The following is a 21,802-nucleotide window of genomic DNA, read 5'->3' on the forward strand; positions in this document are numbered from 1 at the left end:
GTCAGCTGGCTATTATTTGGAGGTGGGTCTGTCTACGTATTTACTCAGTACATCACACACATGCTACTGACCGGTTCATAACTTATTTATACATTTATAGGGGGAATAACAGAGGAATGGTGCAACCAAAAACATGATGTAGCATTATTGATGGGGAATACAAATATGCACTAAAATACACATGCCATGAGAGGCGACAGATTTTTTTTATAATTACTCAAAGGCAGAGCTCCTCTTTAACATTATGAAATGTGTCCCTTTTAGTATACTGTAGTATGGTATTTGTGCAGGGCAATGCAATCCACTATAATCCCTCCTCAGGGCCTTGTATTGGAAGCAGTTAAGCTTATTGGTGTAATTTTTATAGAGCGTAATAACCCACGGTATATATGCTTCTAGACAAGAGTGTAAACACCTAGATAATTTGTTGTTGCCTCTTCACTTTTATGTGAGCTTGTTCGTAGACTCTTTAGATTGGTCCATATGGGAAGATTTGGCCATGCATTCATTTTAAGGTTAGTTAAACAGGACAATTTCTCTTTGTTGATCTTTCTGTGTAATACCAGATGGCTGGCACTTAGTTAAGTGAACCAAATAAAAAAAGAGCAATATCTGCACTTAATAAGAGTCAATGTTGCACAATTTTCCCTAGCGGTATAGGTGACGTGCTATCTCTCCACCGCTGTGTCATGACTGATCTTTGCAGAAGCCCAATGAGAAAGTGTACTGTGTAAATACATTTAGTCTGCATGTAGTTATATATGTTCCTATATCACTAACTTCTCATACTAACATTATGTTTCAGTAGGTTTTCTAACAATACTGGAGGTTGTGTACAGTGCCACACTGTCAAAGCAAAAATCCATCCACCACATTCAGGTGACCATAACCTATCTATATGCTGGGCTGGGTCAGTATGCTGGTTCTGGTGACAAAATCCCTTCTGGGGTTTTTCCAATTTGGGCAATCTCTTATTAATGTGACATGGGGTATTCCAGGGTCTTTTAAGATAGAGTTGTGGTCACTAAAGAAATTTGGATAAAATCAGGAACAGTTCTTTTTATTGGAAAAATTCTGGCAAAAAAAAGTTATGGCCTCAATTAGTACCAGTTCGTTCACAAATAGGAACAGAGCAATCTTACTAACTTGACAGTGTTGTCTCTCTGTTTCACCATCAGTATTTCTTTGCTTTACAAAGGGGTATTAATGCCTGACAAATCCAGGATCAGGTCAGCTAAGCTTAGTCTGTCAGATCAGTCAGCTAAGGCTCAGTTGACATAATGGGTTTCCGTTTGGGGAGTCTGCTTGGGGACACCCCGAACGGAAACCTAATCCGCATAAAAAAGTGGTTACCTTAGGAAACGCACAGACCCCATAGACTATAATGGGGCCGTGTGGTTTCCGCTCGGTTTCCTTATGAAAAATGTGAAGAGAAAATTGCTGCTTGAAGGAGAGGGAAACAGAATGGCCCGAACTGCATAGCAATACCACCAAGATAGCCTGAGACTGAATGACCAGATTAAGGGTCTCTCACATAACCTGACAGACTGGATGATTTTCTCAAGACTCTGCTCCTTCACCATCCTAGCTGAGGCTCCTTGAGTCTGTCACTAGCCTTAAGAAAATGCTGTCTTAGGTGGGAAGGATGTCCTAAATATGGTGTCAAGTAGTTCCACCCATCTATGCTTATGTGCTCCAACATAAGCATGTCTAAATGCCATGTCATTTTTCACCAGTTATAGTGTCTGGAGTCATATATCCCCAATGCCATATTGGAAAGGACAGGGCCATTTCAATCAAAAGAACAATGGTCATAGCCTATATGACCCCATTAATGTGATATAAACACAAATGCACATCACTGTGTCTTGAGGACCTGCCCCGGGGAGATCTATGTGACCTACAGGTCCTACTGCATATATATAACAATGCAATAACAGTTAATAATGGAATCTGGCCACCAGTGGGCAACATAGCAATGGAAAAATGAAATACATAATTAACTACATATAGCATAGTCTCTTTGAGATGGAATATGAGTACAACACTGATACTTGTCCTCTGTGTTAAACATGTGATGAAGAGGAAAACAAATTCGACACAGTTTACATTTAGCCTAGGGATGTGTATGAAGTAGTCTCTAATAATATGGTTCCTAAACAGCGACAATGCTGCACACAATCCATAGGGAGTCTCTTCTACTCCTTACATTATTGTTATAATACATTTACAGCACTGTTAATTCCAAGGAAGTGGGGTTATTGAAATACTAAAGAGTTTAAATATAATAAAACAATAAAAAGAAGTGTAATAAACATGAGCTTAGTGAGTGCCAAATCTGCTTCATTTTAAGGGGTTCTTTGTAATATATTCCCCCTGATCATAGGGTACCCAAGTGCTGGGATACCCTGGAATATATTGGGATAAACAAAGTATTACAAAATGCCGATTATTTAAGTGACTGTCCGTGTAATACATGGGCATGGTGGGCAGTCTTTGGCTCACGTTTGACAATCCCAAATGGGGGTTGACTAATTTAGTATTTCTAGATCATGTAAATTAGACAACCCGTATATATATACCAATAGCATATGGCACAAAGTGCATGTGGGCAATAAGGTCAAAGTGTGATGAGTACATACAGTTTACTACTGTGAAGCAGAGGTGAACTTTCACTTCTTTATGGTAGATTGAAACTGTAGAAGTGTTTTGTTGCCTTGCCAGCTGATCCTATAAAAAGGATGCCACTTCAGTTACGCCACTTCTGTGTCTGCTCGGTGCAGAATATTTCAATTTGATAATGGCAGAGACAATGTGATGTATGTGACGTATGTGATGTATTCCATTGGATTACTTTTAGCCAAAATAGTTTATAGGCGATCTTTCACCACCTTCACCAGCTCTGATCCTTTGCATTCCTCAATTGGTGCCACTCCATTTATTTCAGCCCAGCTGGATTTTTTTTCCATTAGCTACCTCCATTCCTGAGCTATTGGTGCAGTTAGTTTTGGTGCCTGATATGATATTGCTCTGATGTTTTTTATGTAGCTATATATGAAAAGATAACATATAATTTGTGTCAACATTTTTGTGTTTCGCTGCTAAAGCCATTGACTGACTCCTGTTATTGTGCATCTCGTATTATAAAAGTGGTAAAGCCTAAGATGACCCCAGCAAATTGGTTTGTACAGGTTAACCTTTTATTGGGTAATGGAAATTAAGGCAAAGAACAAGAGCGGAATACTGCTATATGAACTGGTAACATGGGAGGGAAGCAGGGAGTGGAGCATATTTAGGAAGTGAAGCTAGTGACCTGGCAGACGTCCACAACAATAACCAGTGGACTTTAATTGGCAGTAAGCAAATCATCTGCAACTATTTTTTCCCTCCTCGCAAAGAGCAGATGTCATTATTCAGATGGTCGAGTGGAGCAATCCTCTAGAAACATTGAGTCATGTGCAATCTATGTACATAAAATAAAATAGGTGTATAAGCAAGAACAAAAATGACAACACATGACACTAGGGGTAGTGAATTGTTACAGAGGTAAGTCATGTATTGTGCATGCCGATGTACCAAAGTCCTATGAAAGACAATTTGTTCTGTAGCAAACGCATGTGTTCATGGAAGACTGTTAGCAAAATTGAAAACATCTAAAAAATTTTAGATCGACAGGTATAAAGCAAAGTAAAAATTGTTATGGGCTCCTCTTAGCATGTGATATCTATGTAGAGAGGCCTTTGAGCCCCCTTGGGCTCCAGGGCCCAGTACCGATTGCTACCTTTACATCCCCTACAGTTGCACTCCTGATGTCAGCTAAGCTTCCTATCTAAATGCAAAGCTGAAATGGTTGATAACCTAACTGTAGGATAGACTGGTAGTTTCAGATCTGTAGGGGTCCATCTCTTAGCACCACCACTGATCAGCTGTTTTAAAGGGGCCAAAACTGTGAGAAGTGTAGCCTCTTCCATTTTTATTTTGGATGTCTTTCTGATTGCTGCCACCTACTTAGTGGTGGTGCAGGGTATTGCAGTTTCATCCTGATTGATCATGGTGCAGAGAGTTAGACCCCCACCGAACTGAAATTAATAGCCAATCCTAAGTCATAAAAGTATATGAAAAGTATAATATAACATCTTTATGATTTATAATGCCTATAAAATAAAAATAAAAAGATACATCAGAAAATATGAGACCTGATTATTGGTAACACTTTATCACGTTGGTTAGTAGGAAGTAAAAGTGATGGACTGTGCACAGCTCGGGAGACAGAAGCTCGGGAGACAGATAGTTCTGTCACATGTTAATTGGTCGGATGTTATTCAGCTGTTGACTGGTGCTTGAGATTGTGCTGTGACTTCCCATGGAAAAAGTTGAGAGCGACTTCATTCACAAACTACATACAGTTCTGCTGCAGACTTCCTGAGGGCATGTCCACAGGAGAAGGAAACATTGCAGATTTTCCTTCTAGATTTATATGAGTATTACAATACCAGAAAAGCGGATCAGAATGAAACTAATCTTATCTACAGGTTGCAAAAAAAAAGAAACTGCAGGAAACATTTTTGCCAGGAATATTCACTACGGATTTCAACCTTTGCAATCCTGTGTTGGAGGGCAGGTTGTCATATTATGACAGGTATTTATTTACCTGTCATATTTTGCATTTGAAAAAGGGAATCCCTTGCCCAAAACATGTTGTGTTTATGCTATGAATAAAGACTACTTCCACTTCCCCTGAGCATTCTTCTCCTGTATTACTGTAAGCGTCGCCTATCAACTAGCTACTTCCGTCACCAAAAGGCTGCTAGAACAGCAGAGGGCGGGTTCAGACCTGCTCCCGGTCTCCACTTTCAGGTTTCCGTCTTCTGCCTGAGAAACTGGACAGGAGACGGAAACCGGCAGTCACTTTTCAAACCCATTCATTTGAAGTGTCCATCCGTGAGTGTTTTGTGATCTCCGCGGCAAAACCGTTTTTTTTAACTGGACACAAAGTCAGACATGCAGGAGTTTGTGTCTGGTTAAAAAAAAAAAACTGTTTTGCCACGGAGACCACAAAATGCTCAAGGGTGGTCATGGGCGGACACTGACCGCCACATTTCCGTCTCCTGTCAGCAGAAGACGGAAACCCACAAAGCGGAGACCGGGGCACAGATGTGAACCCCCCCTAATCTGTGTAGGGTTTGTGCGCTGGACCATGACAGATCAACTACTGATAACCCATTCTGTGAGTAGGTCATCAATATGAAAACTCAATTTGGGTCCAGAAAGCCCCTTTAACCCTCTTCCTGTGTTTACACTAGAGAGCTATAGAGATTCTTCTTCTTCTTTAAAGAAATTCCTCCAATTTTCGCTCAGTAGACATGGGAAAAGCCTGGAGAACATTCTGTTATGCTCTGCTCATGTTTGTCCTATGAGTGTTAATGTAGTGTATATTAATCTTCCTCTGGCAAGCCTTATGACACAAACCATGTAATGTCATCTGTTTTACTCCTGTATTTGGGATTTATACTTTCCAGTGCACCAGATGAAAATGTCTTTCTTCTATTAATAAATTTACATTTATCTCTTCTTTTCTGCTGTAGATTTCATGTTGAGAACACATAATACTATGTCCGAATATCACAGCTGGAGTTTCACTGCCGAAGTGATAAATTCATGAGACTCTGAGACTTTTTTAACCATGTATTGGGACATCTCTGCCTCTTCTTCATATTGTGGTGCTGTCATTCTTGAATACAAGATGCAAGATCCTTGCCAAGGCTTCAGAACGTTTTGATATTTTATAGGTATTCTGCCCTGTTAATGTTTGCCGTCTATGGTACACAACAAAGTGCGGACACATTAAGGCTAAGTTCACACGGGGAGCGTTCAGGCGTATTTTGGCACCGAGAGCAACGCAGGGAGCCGCATCACTCTCGGGTCAAAACCCGCCTGCCACGACTGTCACGGCTTGTGACAGTCGCAGCTTCCCCCTCCGGAGTCGGCTCAAATGAATGGGCCGACTCCGGAGGTTGCTGCCTCGAGGTGGACGCCGCAGCTCAACGAGCCGCAGAATCCGCCTGAAGAAAGGGCAGCCTGGCAGTCTCCATAGACCACCATTGTAAGGGTCGGATTATGACGTGGATTACACGCCATAATCCGCCCCCTCTGTGCCCATGTGAACGAGCCCTAATTCTTTGGAGCCATACATAATTTTTGCAGATGTATGTCCGGGACATAGTGAAGAGCAGACCCTATACCTGTCCATATTTACAGCTCGTTCCAGTTACTTCAATGTACGGGTTAGTGAAAGGCATGGATGACACACGGATTGGTATCATCCGTGTTATTTTCCTGACTCGTACACTGAACACAGTCATAGGAAGGAGGCCTAAAATATGCTCTAAGAAGTACAAATCAATGCAGGGGCCTATAGAGATGAAATGTCCCGTAACTAGATTTATCAGCGCCCTATAATTGTGCCTTTGGTAAAGTGTATCAGTGGAAAAGAGCTCAAGAGAGAAAGGCCTTATATGGAGGGAAAAAAGTAAAAAAGATATTAGACACTTTGGGCATGATCTGTACCCTACAGTAATCCGACAGATCTATATATATGCCAGGAGGCATCCATTATGTACCCCTCCCTCCCCCCTTACAGTGCTAGTTCAGAAACAGGAAGATTAGATTTAAAAAAAAAAAAAAAAAAAAAAAAACAGGATACCATGCAAGCTAAACTTAGATCTTTTAACTAAGGCCAGCACCTCTATTGATCCCCAGCTGAACATAGAGGGGACCAGAAGGGCACTGCCCCATGATTCCTAAGAAAAATGTTTGCATTAGCTTGCACAAAGGTGTTTCCTATGTTTTTCTTCATTCATGTATAGGTTTATGAGGGGCTGTATACTTTACACTGTAGCTGAGTGCTTTGATTTGTAATAGTTTCTCGTGTATTTCCAGTTCCAGGGATCATAGTTGGGTATTACATGTGTTTTCATACAGAACAATGAGTTCCTTTTTGGGTCCGTCCACATGGGATATATAAGCTGCAATTTTCCATCCAAATATTGCTGCTGATGGACATTTTCTGATGTAAATTATATCCTGCGTGAGCATATCCTAAAGCCTATAGATATAATATCATGTCCTCCTTCTCAATCCAGAATAGGGATTATCCACTTTAGTAATATTTATGGCCTGTCCTTAGGATAAATCCATCAATATTAGAACTTCAGCGGTCCGACAGCTACGAAATTGCAGATTAGCTACGAAAACCTACAAACTACAAAACATATTGATAAATATGTAAATGATAAATCAATAGGTTTCCTATAAAGTTTACCTTAGAGTGTGTCTGTGCTTTGTCTGTGATACAGAGCCCCAGTAAATAGGTTTTGTAGGCTAATAATATTGATGACCTATCTTAAGAATAGATAATCAATATCAGATTGGGGTCCAATTCCTGACAACCCCACCTATCAGCTGTTCTCAGCAGGCAATACACAGGAAAAGGAACAGGAAGCAGACAGCGCTGTTCTCTATGTTGTGGTCAGAACAGGTTACTGCAGATCAGCTCCCATTTACTGATTGGGAGCTAAGCTGCAGTGACTCAGTTTAGCCACTACACAGAGAAGGGCGCTGTCTGCTTCCTGCTGCATTCTCTGTGTATCAGCTCCTGAGATCACCTGATTGGTGGGGTTGTCAGGCATTGGGCCCCCACCAATCTGATATTGATGAACAAGTCATCAATATATTTAGCATGGAAAATCCCTTTAAGGACCGAGTATGATATGCGATTGCAAAAAGTTATTTGCTCATATATAACCAACCCATCATGCGAAATACAAATTCATGGCCACCTTAAAGGGCTTGGGCAGTGAAGGTAAATTCTTTTTAGAACTGAAAACAAAAATATAAAAGGAATATGTCATTGTTCTTATGCTGCCCGTTCCCATACCAGTCTCTATTCCCTGCTGCAGTAAATATGGCACATGTAAGCGCTGCAACCAATACCTGGCTTTAGTGGGTCCAGTGTGTCTGGAACTCAAATAGAGACCTTTGGGGGAACAGGCTGTACGGCTCGCCGTGTGAAGGCTCAGTCCAAGCCGTACACGCGAGCGCTTCCCATTCACTTCAATGGGAGTGCTCGTAGACTAAAAAGCAGCCCATTCATTTCAATGGGGAGCGCTTGTATGCTGGCTCCCATTGAAATGAATGGGATCTGCTTTATACGCCGCTGATTCTGACCATGTTTTAACGTTCAGAATCAGGCAGCGTATCCGTAGTGTGAAGGGGCCCTAAGCAGAAGTGCAGGGAAATTGGTGAATATGCCGTTTTTTCTTTTTGTAAACCATTCTGAGCTGTTCAACTGGACCTTTAACCAGCGTCGACTAAGACATCTTTTACTTTATCTTCATCCCTTCCCATCTCCATTCAGCTCTAGTAGTTGAGTTATTTTGGGATACGCTTATGTGTTTTATGTTGATAAGTATCACAAAGTTTCTGGCCCACATCATTTTACAGTTTTACTCCATCCAGACAATGTGGGCATTATGTTGTAGCTCTTCCTATTTATACCTCGGAGGGAATAAACATGAGCAAAGGTTCCGATTTTCTCAGCTCTCCTCCATTGTACCCGGACCCTTATTCAAACAAAAATGTCTGCATAAATAAATACAGGTAAGCCTAGAATGGTACATCTGTACACCCCCCTGCAGCGCTTTTTAAATGACTTGAGATTTTTTTAGATCTAAGTATCCTTTTGACCTAGATCTTATCGACTCATTTAGGTATCGGTTATACAAAGAATTTTCAAAATATTTGACGCTTTCTTCCTATGGAAAAGGATATGTGCTCGGTTTCCCCGTAGTAGACACAAGACTCATGCTGGCATTGTGTCGCTGTTCTCTTTTACCACAGTTTTCTTCACCCACCTCCCAGCAGAGGCTTTCAGTGCAGGAATTTGTTTCAAGAAGGATCCTGGGATTTTCAGGTTGTGAAGGAAATAGCAGATATAGACTATTGTTCTTCTTAATATTCTTGGCACTTGGTCTGACACCCTGTGATTACTTTATCCCTTCTGACCGGAGCTTCTTAAGCTCTCACTGCCCTCTCATGGCCTATATGTTTGTGTTTTGTTTCTGACTCTTTCAGTAATGATAGTCCTGATTTTAATGCATGCAATCTCTGGCATGTACGGGAGAAATATTGTTTTTAAGATTTTAAAATATGTGTATACATGCATTTTTAAAAAAAAAAAAAAATATGTAGCAAAAATAAAACAAAAATCAGATCAGGAATCTCAGAACATTTAAGTATGTATGTGTGTATACAGACGTAGCAAAGTTTAACTTGACAGCATAATATCTCGCAGAAGACAACTAGAGGAATTGAAACCCATTGCAAGAGTTAAGTTAACACTCTGTCCCATGTTAAATGTCAAAATAAACTTTGCCATATCTATAGACATACTGTCTATAGATATGGCAAAGTTAAGTGTGCAAAAGTTAAATGTGCAAAAGCTACACCTGGAGGACTACACCTGGAGGACTACATACACCTGGAGGACTACACCTGGAGGACTACATACACCTGGAGGACTACATACACCTGGAGGACTACATACACCTGGAGGACTACATACACCTGGAGGACTACATACACCTAGAAGACTACATACACCTGGAGGACTACACCTGGAGGACTACATACACCTGGAGGACTACATACACCTGGAGGACTACATACACCTAGAAGACTACATACACCTGGAGGACTACATACACCTTGAGGACTTTTGAACCCTTGGTGTCATAGATGGCATGTCAGCAACCACCAAGCCTATGCACCCCCGGAAATCCTTCCAGTGAAAGTTTCTCAGATTTAGGTTCCATTTATGTTCCGTAGCACAATAATCTGATATCAGACAAATAATTATTTTCTGGCTAGTCTGGCTAAATGAATGAAAGGGTTAAATTGGTTACATATCACTAGGATAGCAATCTTTTAGTGATCCATGGGTATCTGACCTCTGAGAATGCGAAGCTACAGTGGTAATTTAGCACCAAAGGCTTCTACACAGCAGATTGAATGCTGTAGCCCCTGCACTTTATGTGGTCAAGAACACCATTTAACCATTTAGCAGAAAAAAAAGCTAGCAGTCTCTAGCGAAATCCGCTGTCAAAATCTGCCTTATTGCCCTTAAGGGTGCTGAGACTGTCCGGGTGCTGTCACTATGGCATCTTGAAAGTTTTATGAAATTATAGCGAGAGTTAACGTATAACTTGACTATAACTTAGGGCTCGTTCACATCTGTGCCCGGTCTCTGTTCTGCAGGTTTCCGTTTCTTGCACAAAACAGGGCAGGAGACGGAAACCTGCCGGCATCTTTCATACCTGAAAAGTGTTTGACCATGAGCGCCGGTGAGCGTTTTATGCTCTCCGTGGCAAAACCGTTTTTTTAAAACCGGACACAGAGTTGGACATGCAGTACTCTGTGTCCGGTTAAAAAAAAAAACGGTTTTGCCGCAGAGAGCATAAAACGCTCATGGTTGGGCTCGGCATGACAGGTTTCCATCTTCTGCATGCAGAAGACGGAAACCTGATAACGGAGTCCAGACGCTGGTATGAATCCAACATAATATGGTCCATTTGCTCAAATCACTTCTGATCTTAAAGATTATAGAGTATTAATAGTACAGTCAAGTTCTGCCTCTTATCTGGTCTGTATTCAATGTAGATCTGATTATTTTGTGTTATCATGATGGTCGGCATTTTCCATAGATGTATTTCTAAGGACATTTTCCTAAGGATGTCTCTGTTATACAACCACACTCAGAGGAGTTTTGCAGGACTTACATATTGAGGACCTATAATTAGGATAGGACAAACCTCTGGGACCTCCACTGGTCAGCTGTTTGCGCTGATGGCATCACATTCATGGGTCACAGGGTACAGCAGCAGCTAAGTCCCATACAAGTTGCAATACCACGTAAAGCTGTAATGTATAAAGCTGTGTTTGGAATTCAGTAATGACGTTTTGGCACTCACCAGAATACTACGGCTTCTTTAACCACCTAATCTTTGGGGATCCTCTCTGTTGGACCCCTACCGATCATATATTAATGACCTACCCTAACGAGTAGTATGCACAGACTACACATACCGATATGATGTTTTATTGCATTTGTAAGGTGCACATTCTTCCTATAACCTTCAATGTTTCTATTACATTATAACAAATCTATCTTTTACATGGTTAGATATCGCTGCTCTCTCTAACCATTACTACATTCACTTCTATGAGCCGGATGGAGTTTTGTACTCACCTTTGTACTTTAGCCATCTTCATCAGTCCCATAGAAGTGAATGGAGCGGTGGTCACACATGTGCACTACTGCTCCATTCACACAGAGGACTCAGGGACGCCCCATCATTTGGGGCCCAGCAGACCTCAATACAGGGAATAATTGTTATTACTAGGAAACCCCTTTAAGGCCAGTTTGTATTTGTAATATTACTCATTCCCTATGAATTATACAGATTTTCTGACATCTCAACTACAAACAAAATAAACCTGATGGTCATTGGGTCTCGTGGTCTGTTTCCACTTGTGGGTTTATGTACAAGTGGCAGGCATACCTTTCCCACACTACACATGTCTAGACTAATATAGACTTACTAAAGCTGATAGAAAGCTGACATCCAGACAAATTAGTTCCATGATCATGAGCCAAACCATTCTAAAGATTTATCCAAATAATCGCAGTAGCCAGCTCACTTCCAGTTTAATACACCTCTTAATCTCCCAGTGAACTCCCTTTTGAACTAAGTTTCAGGCCATCAGCTGTGTTTCGGAAGACTATGCAGTTTGTTTAGGGGTTTAAGTAAGGGCACCATATTGTATGTATACACACATTATTTTCTGCTCACTGCTCCCATTCACCCTGTTACTTACAAAATTGTACGCCATTGTTTTATTCAACTTTGGTTGTGTTCACTAAAGGCTTTTTTTAGATGTGGCTTTTTGAGAATCTTCTTTTCTAAAATTTTATTTCAAAAGTGTAAGCGTATTCATATAGTAGATATCCGAAAGGACCTGTCATCTATAAAATATTTTTTTCATTTCCTTCCTCCCCTTAGACAAGTGGTGCTGGAGGCGTCCACTATCTACTCCTCTTCCTTTCTCCATGACCAGGCCAAAATCAGAGAAATTCCATCATTTCCATTCTTACAGCTGCTGGTCCCTTCCTCTTTCCCCTCACAAAAACCCCTTCCTCCACCTACACTAGCTGCAAAACTTCAACAGTTATAGTGTGAGCATGGAAAGGCTGACTATGGAGGATTTCCACACCTCCAACCTTGCAAATTACTGATAAATTAACTATCCTTACACAATATTGGGAATTAATAGGGTCAATATTATATTTAGAAATTATGGTAGACATGTACTTTATCTAAAAATAAGACACTAGTATTGCTTGCCAAATGCTCTTTTTACTATTTGGAGTGTTTGGCGTACTGGTGAAGCCTGAAGGTGTCAAAACAAGTAACATCAAAGTTGACTCAACCCAACAATTTCTGTAGGTCCCAAAGATTGTCTTGTATGTCTTGTATGGGCCTTCTCTTAATTCCAGGAGGGAAGGATTGGGCTTGGTCAACTGACAGCTATTCCTCCCAACTCACTGATGTGTTCTCAATGAGAATAATGGAAGGGAATAAGTTGTTCCAAACACTTTTGGCAAAAGCTTATTACTTTGATAACAAATGATCTTCATATATTTTTCAGCCCATGGCTCTTCAGCAACCATTTGGCTTGCTGGTTGAGGGACCACCTTTAATGCACATACAAATGGTCTTGGGAGGTTCTGTCTACAAAACAGCACACTGTCCCAACAATGCTACAGGACTCTCACCTACACTGCTTAGAGTATAAAGTCATGGAAAGAAATGACATAGCTTCAGGATTTGCAACATAGTAGAATATAGGCCAGTCTTGTTAAAAATCAAAGCAAAGCAAAGACGTAAGTGGCATGGTGGCTCAGTATTTGGTACTGTTTCCCTGGGGAAAATGTTTGATTAAATCTAGATTCACACGACCCCTTTGAAACTCAGTCCGTATGTTCACCAGATTTACTGGCCTGTTGAACTACAAATCCCGCAAACTACGAGTACTTCACGCCACAATACACATTGTGTTTCTCTGGATCTGGCAACACAATAAAGAGTAAAAAGTAAATATGATATTTTATATAAATTACATTTATGTCGAACGTTGCATTGAATGTCACATGTCAACCATTCGTTGCATAATGGTTTATCTCTTTTTCTCTGTAGTTTGGCAAGGCGCAGCTAACCATGCGCAATATTACGTAAGTTGTATCTTGTTTACAGTCGGTGATTTCTTGCCCAGATTCCGTTAGTGTTGCAATTATCATTGAATACACGTCAACAGGTGGCATTGCCCTCGACAACTGATCATCACATAAAAGGGCTTCATTGATCTGCGAGCCCTGGAATAATATCGATGTTGAGGATTGAAATTGTTTACCTGTGCACCTTGTTTTTCAAGTCACATATTGAAGTAACCTATGTAAAATATTGAGTAATAATGCAACAGTACTTTGCCATAGTATTGCAACTATTCTGCTGACTTCAGAACTGAAATCTCAGAACAGGATGTGCAGGATTATTCCAATCATATAAAGTGATATTGTATCACCTTATGATAATTGGGGCATTAAATCCCCTGATATTCAGACCGAAGGGGCTAGAGTAGTGCTTTGGCTCTGCAGTAGCAGTGCAGCTTAGGTATACGTATTGCATTCTGGGATGCTTTTTTTCAGATTCAGTACTGTAATCTTAAGAGCGAATTCACACGGAGTAATCTGGCGCCCGATCTGGCACGTGTACGGTGTGTCAGAGTTTGCACGCTCAAAAAGATCCCATTGATTTCAATGGGAGTTACGAGCGTAAACGCCGCGTAATTTTGCGCCTGCAATTTTACGGCCGCAAAATTACGCGGCGTATACGCTCATAACTCCCATTGAAATCAATGGGATCTTTTTGAGCGCGCAAACTCTGACACACCATATACGTGCCAGATCGCGTGCCAGATTACTCCGTGTGAATTTGTCCTAATATAGGAAAATACTGTAAACTAATGTAGGAAAACCTCTTCCGCTGAATACAGTACACCGAGTACAGTTAAGATGTTAGAGGCATGTCTGGCAACAAAATTGTCTACTGTTTCCGGTAACAGCCTGCAGAATTTTTTTAAACACAGGTCTATGCTATAATGCTGGATGTACAACTCAGAATGAGTACTAGATATACTTACAAACTAGTTTACAGTATGTAGATTAATGCTATATAACATCTAAAATGGTGGACACACTGTATACTTGGAAGTGGTTGTCGTCTTTAACATAATGCTTTTTGTTAGAAGAATCTTCTGACAATAAACCACAGACCATCCTGCTACTGTCACCTTCAGGGATCATGCACACGACCAACATTTATTACCCTCCAATTAAGGATCTGAGCGGTCGGAGGGGGATTACTTCCTTTCCTGGGAAAAACCCTATTTAGGATAAGCCGCCATGCAGTAAATCGCTGCAAAAAAATGCTGCAGAAAAGACGTTGTTGAAAACACAGTTTTCCTCTGCTAACTCTCTGCCCGTTATACCTGTACGCAAAAAGCCAGCGTTTCCGCAGGGGTAATTGACATGCCACGATTTCCTAAAATGCGGGTGTTTTAGAAAACTTAGCTTTTCCACTGTGTATTTTTTCTACATTGTTTTCAGGCTAATCCCGTCCACTTTGCAGGTAATGTAAAACACAGCGTTTTCACAACGTGAGCCTTCAGTCTCAAAGAACAGTTCTGTATAGTAATAAAATCCATCCCCCAACCTTACTGCATAATAATGACTAAATACAGCTGACTTGTTAGAAAGACGGTGAGATTCTTACATGTACAGGGGAATAATTAAGTCAGACAATAATTGAAAATCATCTGCGTCGTGTTGCGTCACTAGAATATTTTAAATAACTCTCACTGCAATGTAGTATTGGTCAGCCTGTCACTGCCTGGGAAGCTCCCATTGGAGTGTGCGAGGGCTCACAGTTTTTTTTTCTTCAGTCACTGTGTTTGAAAGAGAGCCATCCTACTCCACATGGCTTATTCTGCGCTGAGCAGAGGATCTCACTAGACTGGATACAACCCCAGGATAGAATATATACAGCTCTCCTCTATTCTCTGCAGACATATAGGCTTTTATTATTAGCACAAGGCTAAATTGGAGACAGCCTTTTTGGTGAGTATCATTTTATGGACTATACTACTTATATATTGGCATTATATTTATTACACACATCATATATATTTATATATGTGCATATGTATATACTTTTTGTAGCATATGAAATTATAGATGCGTGACAATCTCATCAAATTTTCACTTTTTTGCAATAAACAAAATTAATCTTGTTCCAAATGTTATTCCAAATAACATTAAGAAATTAAGATGTAGTAGCTGGAGACTGACATTGTGAGACAGGGATGGAACATTTCAATTCATTTTATTTTCTACCAGAATATTGGGTGTGTCAGCACAAAGTGGAAAGTTGAAATGATCAGAGTTTATGAAATGAATTATTTTCCAAGTACTTTGGATAATGTGTGATATATAATATTGCTATCTGAATTATTATTAAATGTAAAATGGTTCAATGAATAATCTTTGTGCAAGTACAAGTGTAGCATCCTTGTAGCTGGTATTTGTTATGTTAGTAATATATTTATAATAATAATTATAATAATAGTAATAATAATAATAAATATCATTATTCTATCTATCTATCTATCTATCTATCTATCTATCTATCTCCTATCTATCTATCTATCTATCTATCTATCTATCTATCTATCTATAGTCTATCTATCTATCTATCTATCTATCTATCATCTCATATCTATCTATCTATCTATCTATCTATCTATCTATCTATCTATCAATCTAATATCTACACATATGCACATAAAAGTAGTAATCAATACTATCTATCTGTCTATCTATCTATTATCTATCTATCTATCTAATATCTACACATATGCACATAAAAGTAGTAATCAATACTATCTATCTATCTATCATCTATCTATATCTATCTATCATCTATCTAATATCTACACATATGCACATAAAAGTAGTAATCAATACTATCTATCTATCTACTTATCTATCTATCTATCTATCTATCTATCATCTATCTAATATCTACACATATGCACATAAAAGTAGTAATCAATACTATCTATCTATCTACTTATTTATCTATCTATCTATCTATCTATCTATCTATAGTCTATCTATCATCTATCTCATATGTATCTCTATCTATCTATCTATCTATCTATCTATCTATCCATTTATCTAGCTATCATCTATTTCATATCTATCTAGCTAATACAGACACAAAAAAGTAGTTATCAATACTATGAACACTATATACTGTACAGTCATTTCCCAAACATATAACATACTCCATGAGTTATATATATTTATGTATTTATGTTGCCTTATTGTAACAAAATCTTTTACGCAAGGTTCACACCTGTGCTCGGCTTTCCATTCTTTAGGTCCGCTTGGGGACCCAAAAAACCGAAACTCAATCTGCTTAAAAAGCAGTTACCCACGAAAATCCACAGACCCCACAGATTAATGGGGTCCACTGGATTCCACTCAGTTTCCACCCAAAAATTGTGGAGATAAAAGTCCTGCTTGCTCTCCGCATTTTTCAAGGGGAATGGGGGAAGGAATCCCCCAATGGAAATCGAGCGCTGCTGTGAATCCAGCCTCAAATACATGCCCATCATAAGGCATTTTGCAAACTTTTCCAGATATTACTTCTCCTTATGGCACAGGACTGAGAGATTTACATCATTAATATAATACATGGTACTGTTTGTGTTATATAGAAATTGTACGTTTATTATTATTATTTGCCTAAGTTATGTTTTCCATATGGAGTCCTGTGACAGTCCATATGCCCCTGTATCAGGCACATACATGCTAAGATCAGTTCTCATGGAACCATTATGTAGCATCTGCCAGCGCAGACCTAGGGAAAATCTCTAGGCAAACACATGGCCATAGAGCAATATGGCCACCATGGATTTTTTTTTTTTCCTGTTTCTGCATTTTGGCTCAGTCTGTGCTCATTTGAGTGTAGATATACTTGCGTATAGTAAGTTTCTTGAAGTATAGTAAAGTTTCCTGAAGGAAATGTTGTTAATGACCATGCTAGAGGAGGTGATGGAGACTATGTGCTAAAACCTCATCATAAGGAAAGAGTTAATAAAATAAAGAGCCCAGTCATCTGTCAGATAAATTCTCTGCTCATCACTGGAAGAGGTGAGGGTCAAGTTTAGTTTGTTTAAGTCACTTTTTTTTTTTTTACGCCCACTTTGCTTTCATGATAACATCGGTGAATTTTTAACTGGAGTGACAGCTTTCCAGCTCGTGGTGCCATGTGACATCAGTGACACACACCATCATCTTGTTTTATCCTGTTCCTGTAAAACTAATATGTTAAGGACAGCTCTACAAGGTTATGTAGTATTTTCAACTTGTGCTTGTTATGAATGGGATCTTCACTAACTTCATATGTGCCATTTGACCTGTGCATGGCAGCCAATAGTAGGCCGACCATTACTGAACCACAAAAACTGCATGTAAGCAACAAAATAGCTACAAGGGAATATACAGTACCGTAGAAAAGTGTTAGGCGAGTGTGGGGAAAAAATGCGACAAAGTAAGAAAACTTTCAAAAATAGAATTGTTAGTGGTTTATAATATCAATTACCCAAATTATGTGAATGAACAAAAGAGAAGGAGCCCTGGAAGTTATGATGGGGTCCCAAAGAGCCCTGACTTCAACATCATCCAGTCTGTCCTGGACTACATGAAGAGGCAGAAGGATTTGAGAAAGCCTATATCCACAGAAGAGCCATGGTTAGTTCTCCAAAATGCTTGGAACATACCGAGTTCCTTCAAATACTGTGTGCAAGTGTACCCAGAAGAATTTATGGCAAAGGGCGGTTATACTAAATATTCATGTGATTCTGTTCTTTTCATTCACTGAATACATTCACTGCAAAGCACCACTAACCATTTTATCTTTAATGTTAGTATTACAGCCAAAACTCATTGTTGAAGGGTAATAAATAGGACAACATGTATCTCATTAGAACTGAATCACGCTGGCTGTGATGCCTTTTTTTTTAACAGACGTCACACGTCAGCATTGAATTCAATGTCAGTGAATGGGAGCTAGTCACGTGACTGTTATGCTTGGTCATGTTCTACTTTTCTCAGTTTTCACAGATCTCTCCAAGCGATCAAGTGAATGAGGGATCCGTGAAAACGGGTGCCCTCTGCTGCAAGACTGCCTTGAAAAATGTATGCTTTTCATGGCCATTTTGCACCTTGATCATGTAAGTCTAGCCTAAGTCTTTACATCTGGGTTTTGCAGTGGTATCTTTAAGGACTTGTTCAGACAGATAGGCATCATATTTTTGTATGTGTGGCAGATGAGTGATATTGTATATTGTTAAAGGGTCAGACATTAACTTACAAGGTATAGTAGCTACCTATAGCTGTCAGCACTAAAGCAAGGGCATACCTTCCATGAGGCAACGTGTGGCAATGGCCTCAGGCGGCACCTCATGGAATAAACTGGGGGACCGAAACATCTTTTTGTGTTATTGCATCCTGGCATTTTTCAGTGTTGGCTACAGCGCACCCTAGAGGTGGCAGCAGAGGGTGGCCTGGACAGGAGCGTGGTCTGTTGAGTAAAACTTATCAGCTGTTACCTATTGCAGTAACACAATAGATAGTGTATGTGAATAAAGGGGGTCCTAAACTTAGTGGTGGGTGAGAGTCATATACTACATGTGGGCTATAAAAAGCTGGTCCTAAATTGTGTGGGGGGGGGTAAAAAAGGGGGTCATATACTGTGTAGGAGCCATATAAAAGGAGTCATAAACTGTGTGGTGGGCCAGAAAAAGGGGTTTATATACCTTGTGGGGGCCAGGAAAGTGGGTTAAATGGGCCAAAAAAGGGGGTCATATACTGTGTGTGGGGCGTAAAAAGGAGGTGTTAGATTATATGTGAGCCAATAAGGGATTTTTTGATCTGCCAATGAGGGGCGTAACCAAAGATAGCTGAGTTGGGTATCTTTTTTTTTTTTTTTTGGGGGGGGGGCACCTTTCTATAGTTCTGCCTCAGACAACAGAGAATCTAGGTTTACCCCTGCCCTGGAGGAGAGCCAATGTGCATATACATATACAGCAGATACAACCACGGTGTCACATAACTAAAGTTATATAGAGAGAGTCAAATGCATTTGTAGTATATTTGCATATGAAACTGAAGATTGACTTTATATATAATAACATGTGATCTATATTAGCACTTTTATAAAAAATCAAATGCATTTGAGAAGAATAAAATATTGTGCTGACTATCTGAAATCTCTGTCTCTTGGGAGATGTCCAGGAGCTACTATAGGTTTCATGTTGGCAGATTTCCTATTTTGCACTTGTCCTGGAGTCACCCACGTCGTATCAGCAACGCTTTTAGGAACTGAAGAGAACAGAGCGCTCTCTTTATGCCTGGCCTCATGTCTGGTGTTGTGTACATATTATAAAGGTGACAGGGTCTAAAGGGAGGCAATGTGATGTGCTGAAGGGTACAGTGGTGTAAGGCAACGCTTCTATACTGGATAGGGAAGAAGACAACAAATAATATACAAGTTCTATTGAGTTCAGCCTGTTACTGGAAATGAGAAACATGAAACTGAGACATCATTGCCGTGTAGGAAAAATAGCACTAATCTTTATTTCCTAACATCTTTGATGGTATGTGAGGAGCCCGGCAGCATTCCAGAACCCGATGAATTGGGTAAACCTGTCAGACACCCCATAGGCACACATTGTAATGAGTATGTGTAGCCAGTCTCTGTTCACTGTTCTTTCTTGGCCAGTCAAATGTATGAAAAAGTATAACATAACACTGTCGGACTTGCCAGGAGCAGGGAGTCATAAAGGAGTACTAGGGCAAGGAAGAAGATACTCACTGACACTTACTATTCTTATCTCTCTCTAAAACCCTCTATCAATTTATTGTAAATCTAACTATCTGTTCTCTTTCTTTGATGGACTGTTTTATAGTAACTATGACAGGTACAACATTGCAGTACAGGTAAAGATAACATAACATAAGAGTTACTCAAAAATATGCCAAGGAAGTAACAGGGAGTAACGTGGAGAGCAACTTACCAATTATAAACCATCAACCTGTATTCTGGAGGAACATTAAAGACAGGACTGGTGCACAATATTGGGGGGGGGGGGGGACAAAACATAGGGAAGGAATGAAGCCAGATTAGGAGAGGATAGTCGTACATATACAGTAGCTGTTATCTACAGTTGGTGAGTAACTGGTAAGTGTTCCAAAGAGGACATAATGCTTGGAAACTTGTCTTGAATAGTGATTTTGAGGCATTCCATAGTTACAATACTACATATTGTAGTGTAGAGGTCAAGGTTAGAGAGTGGGTCCGTCTGTCGCCATAAAGAGGCTAGAAGTAATTTGGCCACTGTCAGGAGATGGAGTAGTAGCTTCTGGGTCTTCTTCTCTATAAGAGCGAGGAAAATTAAGCAGGTTCGTCTTGGCATCTATTGGATGGTCAAGGTCCAATACTGCCTCCGATGTTAGTAAGTAAATCACCAGATTCTGCACACTTTCTCCAAGTCCTCCAGTTTTGATAAATGTTATTAGTTCATGGCTTATACCTATCAATGTCTTATGAAAAAGTAATAGATCACGTTATATTTTTTTCAGCTATATGTGTATGTGCGGTCAATCATTTGCCACTTTTCACAAATCCTTGGCTGAGGGCTGTAGTTAACAAAAAGCCAATATGGACATGTGTTTACCATAGATTAGAAGAACCAAAAGTATTCCAGTGCTCTATTGAAATACTATCCGGCGCCATGTACTGTATATATGATAGTGGGTGAATGAGAGAAGTTGGAGGGCATTTACTGCTAGGCCCTTCTTGACTAGGTTGGCATGCTGTTATGGCAAGGAGTCCCAATTTAGATTTTTCCATAGAGTCATCTTTTACCTTGATAAACTATGTATGTACTTTTATGTATAATGGCTGTATCTATATATGCACAGCTTACATACTGTATATGGGAAATGTAGGGCTGCAATAAACCTGTTAGACTCAGAAACCATTCTAGACCAACATGTTACATAATACCAATACCTAACATAAATGTATAAGTGGTTTCTTTACAAGTATATCCCTAACATTTGCTTAACATCCTCCAAGAATAGAAATGTCACAGACTCTACCTAATATGTGCAATGAGAATGGGTGCAGATGTGTATGTACAGTTACCTATTAACTAAACTGTATATAGAATAATAGCACAGAGACTAGTGTGCGACCGATGATCCTGTTCCTATACTGAGAGCATACATATTAACCACAATTTACCTTTTACACTACATGAGATCTATAGATCATGTCCTTAGAAAATTGTATTCATAATATATTATACTAATACAGTTTCTGTTGTTTCATATATGCCTTTCATACAAGTTTTCTACTAACAGCATGTGTTGAAGATTGTATAAGTATAAAAATAAGAATCTATTTTGCAATTTTTTAGTTAGTTTCTAGCATAGAGTTTTTCCTTAAACATTTGACTTTGATAGTCCCCAAGGCTTTGACACTCCTTGTTCCAT

The 21,802-nt window shown here is 39.7% G+C and overlaps 1 protein-coding gene across 3 annotated transcripts in view; it reads left to right on the forward strand.

Annotated features, from left to right (window-relative positions):
• The window catches only part of SLC7A2 (solute carrier family 7 member 2), a 73,200-nt gene that overhangs the window by 19,954 nt on the left and 31,444 nt on the right, over positions 1-21,802 (forward strand). Inside the window, exon 1 of one of the 3 annotated variants that reach the window (XM_075258777.1) lies at positions 15,099-15,292. The exons of 1 other annotated variant lie outside the window; for it this stretch is intronic. The gene's annotated coding sequence lies outside the window, so the exon portion shown is untranslated. Of the gene's footprint in view, positions 1-15,098; positions 15,293-21,802 lie in introns of those variants that run through there. One more of the 3 variants, XM_075258779.1, reaches the window with a different exon arrangement.

Source organism: Leptodactylus fuscus, chromosome 1 (assembly GCF_031893055.1).
Source record: "Leptodactylus fuscus isolate aLepFus1 chromosome 1, aLepFus1.hap2, whole genome shotgun sequence".
Taxonomy (NCBI): domain Eukaryota; kingdom Metazoa; phylum Chordata; class Amphibia; order Anura; family Leptodactylidae; genus Leptodactylus; species Leptodactylus fuscus.